An 8,458-nucleotide genomic window follows, 5' to 3' on the forward strand; every position below is an offset into this window, starting at 1 on the left:
AGATTCTCTCTGATGCTTAATAATCTTAGATCCTATCAAAAGTTAGAAGGGTTCCAAATGAAATGAAGTTAGGGAAAATATTAAACAGGTTGAAAAATAGAATTCCAACGCCTGGAATATGCTTTTTGTTGTTGTTTTTTAACTTAATAATTATCCAGGCCAGCTGGCTTGAGGATACATGGCAGGGAAAGAGAGAGAGAGAAAGGAAAAGTGAAAATGAGAAGGGAAGTCTTTCTTCCTCTCTCTTTCTAACTATTAATCTTACCCCATAACCAATCTCTTATGGGACCATATCTCTCCAGTTCTGTTCTTGGAAAGTAGTCAGCAAACGGAGTGCTTTGGAAATCTAACCTAGAACTCAGTTTATACTCAGGCTTGAGCATGGCTGGCTCATGTCACATCTTGGGGCTGAAAGTCATCTCTGTGACCTATTACCATTTAGGCAAATCCCTTCTCTAATTCTCATATTCTTTATTTGCAGAAAATGAATTGTGATGTAATTTTAAGAGAACATTGTGTGAAGTGCTTTGCAGGCCCTGGTGCCTATTAACACCCTATGAACGTAGCTCTTATTATTAGCTCAGTCACTAATGGTCTAGATGACCTTGGAAATAGTCTTTCACATCCATGGTCCTCAAATTCCTCATCTAAAAAAGCTAGTTGCTGGCTATACTTTCAACCCTGATCGTCCTACTAGGTTCCCAAGTATGTTTTCTTCAGAGCTAAAGTAAAATAAAAATACAAATTAGCTAATCCCGATTCAACAAGATGCATATACTCAGTGAATTTACATCCAAGAGGCAGTTGAGGGAATTGAGAGGGGAAACAAGATGGCATTGATTGTAGGGTCAATGCCAGAGTTAGGGTCTGTTTCAGAATTGTCTAATTAACTGCACATTTTTTTTCTTTGAGATCCTGTGGGCACTGGATCTGCCAAATACTTTTTTTTTTCCTACAAGAAAGATTTTATTTACTCCAACTAGTCACGAAACATTTGCATCCCTTGCTGCTCTGACCTAGAGCCAAGGGCCCTTCAAGCTTCTCTTGCATGACATGTAGGTCTTTTCTGTGAACGACTGCCATAGGCAGGCACTGGCTCAAACCTAATCTGTGCACAGATTCCTGTTCCTCTGCTATATTTCCAGTGTCCTCCTTCATGTGTCAGGAAAAGCACGTGGGCATCCACTAGGCCAACACACCAGCACAGCCTGGATTTTAGTGGAGCCCCAACAAACTACAGTCAACAACTCACCTTGCTTTGGCAGAACAAGGACAAATTCCCTTTCTCAGTTCCCCACCCTGATTCCTCACAGCTCTTCCAGTACAGACTTGTACAATGTTCATTCCAGATTGAAAGGGAATCTGAAGGCAGCCCCTTTTCCCGGCTTCCCTCACTGACTTTTTTATATAGAGGACAAGAGACAGAGGGGAGGGGAATGAAATGGTGTCTCTAATACACTTTAGGCATGGTTTTCGACTGTGTACAGTAGGAGTTCTGGATTCAGTGTCAGTGCTTGGATTTCTGTTATAGATCCTTTGTGCTCTATTTTCTTTCATATATGTCACATAGTTTCCAGTCAACTGGGAGAAATTGCTTGCGGCGTGTGACTTAGAGACTTGTGAGTCTCTAAGGCCATATTAGGGAAATGTTTATATTGATACTAAGTTTCAGCACAGACTTCGGTCTCATCTCTTATTCTCCACCCAGCTACTACTGTGGAAATAGCTGGTACATATGGGAAAGTCGTAAAATCCAGAATCAGAAGGCTTAGGGTCTTGATTGGTTCTACATGTAAGAGTTAGTTGACTTTTGCAAGTCAGTGGCTCTCCCTGATCCTTGGTTCACTCATCTGAAAAATGGGAGTAACAGAGAGATGTGGTGAACTTTGAATGAAATTACACCACTCTTCTGTGGATTCCAAAAATATAATGGGCATGTGAAGTGGAATCGGGATTTCACAATTTTACATCACACTCTGCCTTGTCCAGAACCTCACAACCTTTGGACCTCCATCAATAGATATCTTTCCAACTCTGCTATACATAGAGGAGAGAATAAAACTCATCGTTCATTACTGCTATCTTTTATATGACTTCCTGGCAAATATACAATGGTTTATCAGGTGAGGTAATTATGTTTTAGTCAATGGCTAGGGCCCAAGACAAATATCTTTCCTGCCTGTTTTGAGATAAATTCTTGTAAAAGGCTAGTGTTAATGCCATGAGGGATGTCTTTCTATTCGAAGGGTGAAAAAAAGAACTTTCAGAGGGCTCCTGATTCTCACTATCTTCCAGACTCCACATTGAGGACGACTTACCCCCTTGGTAAATTTTACCCCAGCTTTAAGAGATCAGCCTGTCCTTTAAGAGACAGCCTGTCCTTTAAGAGATCAGCCTGTCCTTTAAGAGATCAGCCTGTCCTTTAAGACACAGCCTGTCCTTTAAGAGATCAGCCTGTCCTTTAAGAGATCAGCCTGTCCTCTGTTTCTTAGTGTAGAGAAACAGAGAAGATGTGCATATCTCTCTAATTTGTCTACAGCTTATCCTCTGACTTTGCATACCAATTTTTGTATCTGAACATCTTTATCTTAGGACAGCACTGGAAGCGAAGATAACTATAGAGAAGAAAAGCCAATGAACATAAATACACTGACTTTACTTTTCAGCACGACATCTTCCGTCTGGATCTATCACTATTCTATAGGTCCTGGTCACCTTCCACATGGCAGACGTAGTTCCCTAGAACAAGGGACCTTTTTCCTGAACATTTAAATACCTCAGTGTTTTTCTATTTTCCTGCTGTGGCCTATGAATAGGTTGGTATCTTAGAACAGGTTTTCTATTTGAAGACTACCTCTATCCAGAGCATTGAGGGCACAAATGACTTTCTCATTCAGGAAGTCACCTATCTTGTCAAAGGGATGTGGCCTCCACAACGTGGACATTTCTGAATAACCTCACATTGATCCTACGTATCCCAAGAAATACCCTCACAGAACAAGTGATGGTTTGTTCTTAGACAAAGAGATAGCTGGGAAATTCAACACAGCTTATTTAGTAACCAATTTAATCTCTTGCATGTTTATCATGTGTTAAGTATTCAAATACTTTTATTCCTGCGATCAACGTGAAACCTACCACATGGTCAATTAGATCATGTAGTCCCATTTTATTGATGAATAATGTGTGAGGTACCTAGAACTTCAGAGATGCCCCATAGCCAGGGTGTGCACACAGTCTTCTGTCACTGGATTCTAGACACTCTCTTAAACCTTGTCTTGATTCCTAGATCAGATTATCCCTATAGACTGTATTCCTTGCCCAGTTTGAGAGCTCATCAAAGCTTAGACACAATAACAAAATAACTCCAAGCCAATGACAGGAAACAAAAAAATCTCAAAGCATAGACAAAACAAGATTTTACTCATTTTATTAATAACATCCTTCAAAATCTTTGTCCAGTGAGAAGTTACGGTCAAATGATTTTAGGATCTCAAACTGGTCATATATAGATATCAGGATAATTGAATCCTTAGATGTTCTGGTAAGACATACACTCTATGCTAATTAAAAATTTCGGAGTTCTTTGGTCTGGGGCTTGTCAACAGTCCTCTCTAAAGTATATGAATTGCCGTACTTTGTACTTCCTGCCACCATCGATGGACATTTTATATTTTAAAAGTAAAAGATAACGGAACTCTGGGAGAATATTTGATGCTTCATTGGGTAACATGAGAAGCTGCGAGTTTGAAGTTGGCTCTACCCCTTAACCAGTATGATCTAACAGGTGTGATAGTATAAGAAGTATCTGTGCTGAATAAGGATGCTATAAGTCCTTAAAAGGCCCAATAAGAACATCATAATGCAAACCTATAGGATTCCACATCAAAGTCATGCTTTCTATAGTAGGAAACAACTCTCCATTTGAAATATGGCTCCTGATGTGCTAGTAGAGACTGAGCCCCTGACCATGGACCTTTAAATGACTAAGCGACCTAAGAGCTCTTGGATCCACTAGTCCTAACATTGAGTCTGCACAGCAGCAACTCCGTCCTGCCATGGAAATATATTTGAGATAATAGTGTATATATTGAGATATTTGAAAGGCATCACTAAATGCATAAGCAGATGGTGCAGACTTCCATGCCATCTTAATCCACTCATCACTATGGCAACTGTAAAATGCCCAACCAGACATCAGCAGAGACTTACAACATTCCTCAAAGGAAGCAGCCAGAAATAGAATGGCTTTAGAGTGGGGAGCCATTTGTAATTAGAGAATTCAGTTTATACTTCACGTACAGGTACTTTTTTGCCTGAAATGCCTCCACCATTGAAAGATTTACAAAATGCCTCATTTATCAATATGTTCTCATACATAATGCTGCTCTGGGCCAAGGTACACTTTTATTAATAAGGAAATTCACTTCTGGGCCCAAGACCGTGTACCCAATCACACAGAAACAGCTGGCCTGATGGAATAATAAAACAGCTTGTTGGTGGTTCAGCTGAGGCACAGCTGGAGGACAGCCAGCTGGCTTAGAGCACTTTCCTTCAGGATATGGTAAATACCAAATACTGCCTGAGGGTGAGGAGAATCTAAAATGGGTAATGGATGGGCTTCCCTGGTGGCGCAGTGGTTGAGATCCGCCTGCCGATGTAGGGGACACGGGTTTGTGCCCCGATCCGGGAAGATCCCACACGCCGCGGAGGGGCTGGGCCCGTGACCCATGGCCGCTGGGCCTGTGCGTCCGGACCCTGTGCTCCGCAACGGGAGAGGCCACAACAGTGAGAGGTCCGCGTACCACACACAAAAAATAAATAAATAAATTTAATAAATAAATAAAATAAAATGGGTAATGGAGGAGGGACTTAATAAATGCCAATGACAGCCTTAAAACTACCTCGGTAGCAGGCAGTATAGTTTGTTTATTTGTTTGTTTTTTTCCACCTTTGGCTTCCACGACATGACAACTAGTTAACATATTGAAGGACATTCTATATCTGATGTGGCATGTAATTATCTTTTGGAGGAAGGAGCAAAAGTTATCTTCACCCTCTCAGAAAATAAAACATGAATAAATGAAAAGGATGTCTGATACTGTAGTATAGTAGCTGGATGTTTTGGAAGGCGTGAGATGTGGTACCCTAAGGAGACAACTGTGTTCATCATAAGCCTTTCGCTCCATCTCTGATATCTTTGACTGCTTCATTTTGACCGTGCATCGCCTGCCGCCCACCTCACCCTTAAACCACTGCCGCTTGTTCCAGTGCCTTAACTGAGCTTCCCCGATTAGCTGGGTGGAGTCTCATTTGGAGCCTCAGGTCGAGCTCTGGTGGCGCCACGTACCCTTCTTCTCTGGAGTTGGATGAAATGTGACACTAGGGAACGTGGGATCTGCCTTACTGAGTGGTCACTGAGGGTTCAGGTGAAGTGAACTGGAGGTCTGAGGGAATCCCATCTCCACGGGGTAAACATTAACCGACATTAAACAGGAGACAGGAGGGATCCAGGCAGTTAAGTTCCTCCTCCTTCTTCCTCTATGAACTACTCCTAGATGCAGTTTTCTATGTAGCCCCTCCGGAGAAAGTGCTGTGTGCTAGAGAACAAGCGTCAGAGCATCCAGCAGTTTCTCTTTGAGGCTTATAGTGAGGAAGTGGCCGGCAGTTTAACTCAATGGATTATTCTCATCTTTTTTTGCTTCACTTCTATTTTTTTTTTTCTTTGCGGTACGCGGGCCTCTCACTGTTGTGGCCTCTCCCGTTGCGGAGCACAGGCTCCGGACGCGCAGGCTCAGCGGCCATGGCTCACGGGCCCAGCCGCTCCGCGGCATGTGGGATCTTCCCGGACCGGGGCACGAACCGGCGTCCCCTGCATCGGCAGGCGGACTCAACCATGCGCCACCAGCGAAGCCCTTCACTGCTATTTTTTAACACCTATCAATTGAGCTTGCGTCCTGCTGTCAAATCAGTGCTTTTATCCTTGCCCTGAGCTTTACTTTTAGAGAACCTGGGCAAAGTGCATGTATTAGTCGTTCCTATTCCACGGTAGCTAGAACAATAATGGACACATTGTACTCCTCAATAAATTCAGAAATACTAAGTTAAATCAAATTTTTGAAGTAAAAAAAGTCAATTATCAACAGGGGTGTTGACGTTTACAATTTTTTTCTTAACGTGAGATGAAAGGTTAACATTAGTAATAGAAGAGGAAGTATCTGGAAACAAGTTCCTTTTCCTGCACTTTGAAATTATAGTCCTGAGATCAGATCCTTTTCATGTAACCACAGCTGAGGATCATTCTGGATAAACTTGAGTAGTTAGGGGTTTATTTCTCCAGCCTCTCTTTGGGAAAACAGACTCACCCAAATAACTGAGTTTTCCGTAAAATTCCTCAGAAAAATTCCTTTTCCCTAAGCCAATCCTGAAGAGTCTCTCCGTCACCTCTCTCGATTTATTGTGATCTAATTCAGATTACAGAGTCTTCTTTAAAAAAAGTTTCTATATATCCATATAAGCCTTAGATATAGGAAGATATAGATATAGGAAGATATAGATAGATGAATACATAGATACGTACATGAATACATAGATGCGTATGCATACAGACACACACACACACGTGCCTGCACACATCTTAATGTGAGATCCTATACTATCTCTTATGTGCACGTCAATTTTCTCGTCTAATTAAGGGGCCGAGTGATAGATAGCTTGAGGCTATGTTATACTCAACCCACCACCAAGGGTGTGTATGAGAAAGAATCTGACAGACGTGCGTGGTTATGTGGAGACTTGTTATCTCACACTAAGTTTTCTCCTCTAATAGCAGTATGGGTGGCTTGCCAAAACAAGAACGGTATATGATATCTTTTTTCTTAAATGAGATCTTTATCATAAAAATGACACAGTGAGCTCTTATAATCGGAGTGAAGTATGCCATAAGGTTCTAAATATATCACTGTAATGATTCTACATTTTTATCACTACACTTACGATCAGCTCTAATGGAAAACTCATGGATGTCATCAGTCCTTTTGTCCTTCTTAACAATTGGATAATCCCTTCTCAAAGCATTGAGCCATCTTAGATCACTAGTGGCTGTCTAGAACACAAATACATTGCACAGCGTGACGTTACTGATTAGCTGGATCATCTTTCTCCGTTTCAGTTAATCTATTAAACAATTTGCAAGGAATCCCTAACAGCTTTAGAACTCTGAACTTTAGAACTCTGAACTTTATCTATGATTTATTTAACCTCCATAATGAGACCTGCTGTCTCGATTCACAAGACTTTTGGAGTCATAAAATATTACTTCAATCTCAACTTTACTTACAATTGTGACAGTTCATTAAAATGATATGTTGACTGGAGTCCTGCTACAGTCCTGTGTGGTACACAGACGGGCCATGCCCACATCACCCAGGAGCCTGTTAGAAATGCAGAATCTCAGCACTTAACCCAGACCTACTAAGAAAGAGTCTGTTTTTACCAAGATGCCCAAATAATTCAGATACACATTAAAATTTGAATTAGAGGGCTGGCACTGGAGAGATCTTCCAGGTCCAATGTCAAGATTCACTGGAAGTTATCTCCTTCTCAGCAACAGTGTTAACTCATAGTTGCTAAACTGAATATTTAGATTATTTGAGCTGCTTGGCAGGAAGGATATTGGAAATTCCCAGCTGTAATTGCCAATGAATAAGTTGTTTCAACTCCTGCCAATAACTCAAATGATCTCTTCTTCCACAGCTTATTTCATAGTCTCACATTTTTGTGTCTACTGGAGAGATTGACCATCCTGGGTCAGCATTTAACAATTCTTCAGCCTTCCCATATGTAAAATATCTGTTTGGTTGTCACTCTAGGTTTCCTTATATAGCATTCAAAGATAACTTTACAAGGAAATGTAGTCTATGTATTGAGATACATAAATATTTTCTTTACAAGCCATTCTAAATGAACATTTTACAACCAATAACATTGCCTGTTATGACCGTACCAGAGAGCAGATCTTTCTCAGCTCTCAACAGAAAACTCTTCTCAAATTACCTTGAGAAAAGAGAAGAGTGCTGTTTGAATATAACTCAGGAATACAAGTTGACCTTTTTATTTGGGATAATTTGATAACTGACCTGTTCAAATCAAGCACTGTATTTTATTTCTTCCACTACACATCAGCTAAGATTGGATTTCTGAACATTAAAGGTATTAAAACCTAATGGACTCTACATGTCAGGTTTTGTCTCAATGGATAGATTTCTGTTTAAATGTCTATTGTGTTTATAATTTGAAGGCTCAAATATAATTTCTTCATATTTTGAGAATTTAACTACCAAGATTTCATTGATTTCCTAGGTGATATTTTCAAATTAAAATACAAGTACTTAACCTCATCAGGTGTTATTTGTCAGCCTCTGCCCTTCCCCCAACTTGTGCTCCACACAATGAGTAA

This window comes from Stenella coeruleoalba, assembly GCF_951394435.1.
Source record: "Stenella coeruleoalba genome assembly, chromosome: 17".
In the NCBI taxonomy this organism is placed as follows: domain Eukaryota; kingdom Metazoa; phylum Chordata; class Mammalia; order Artiodactyla; family Delphinidae; genus Stenella; species Stenella coeruleoalba.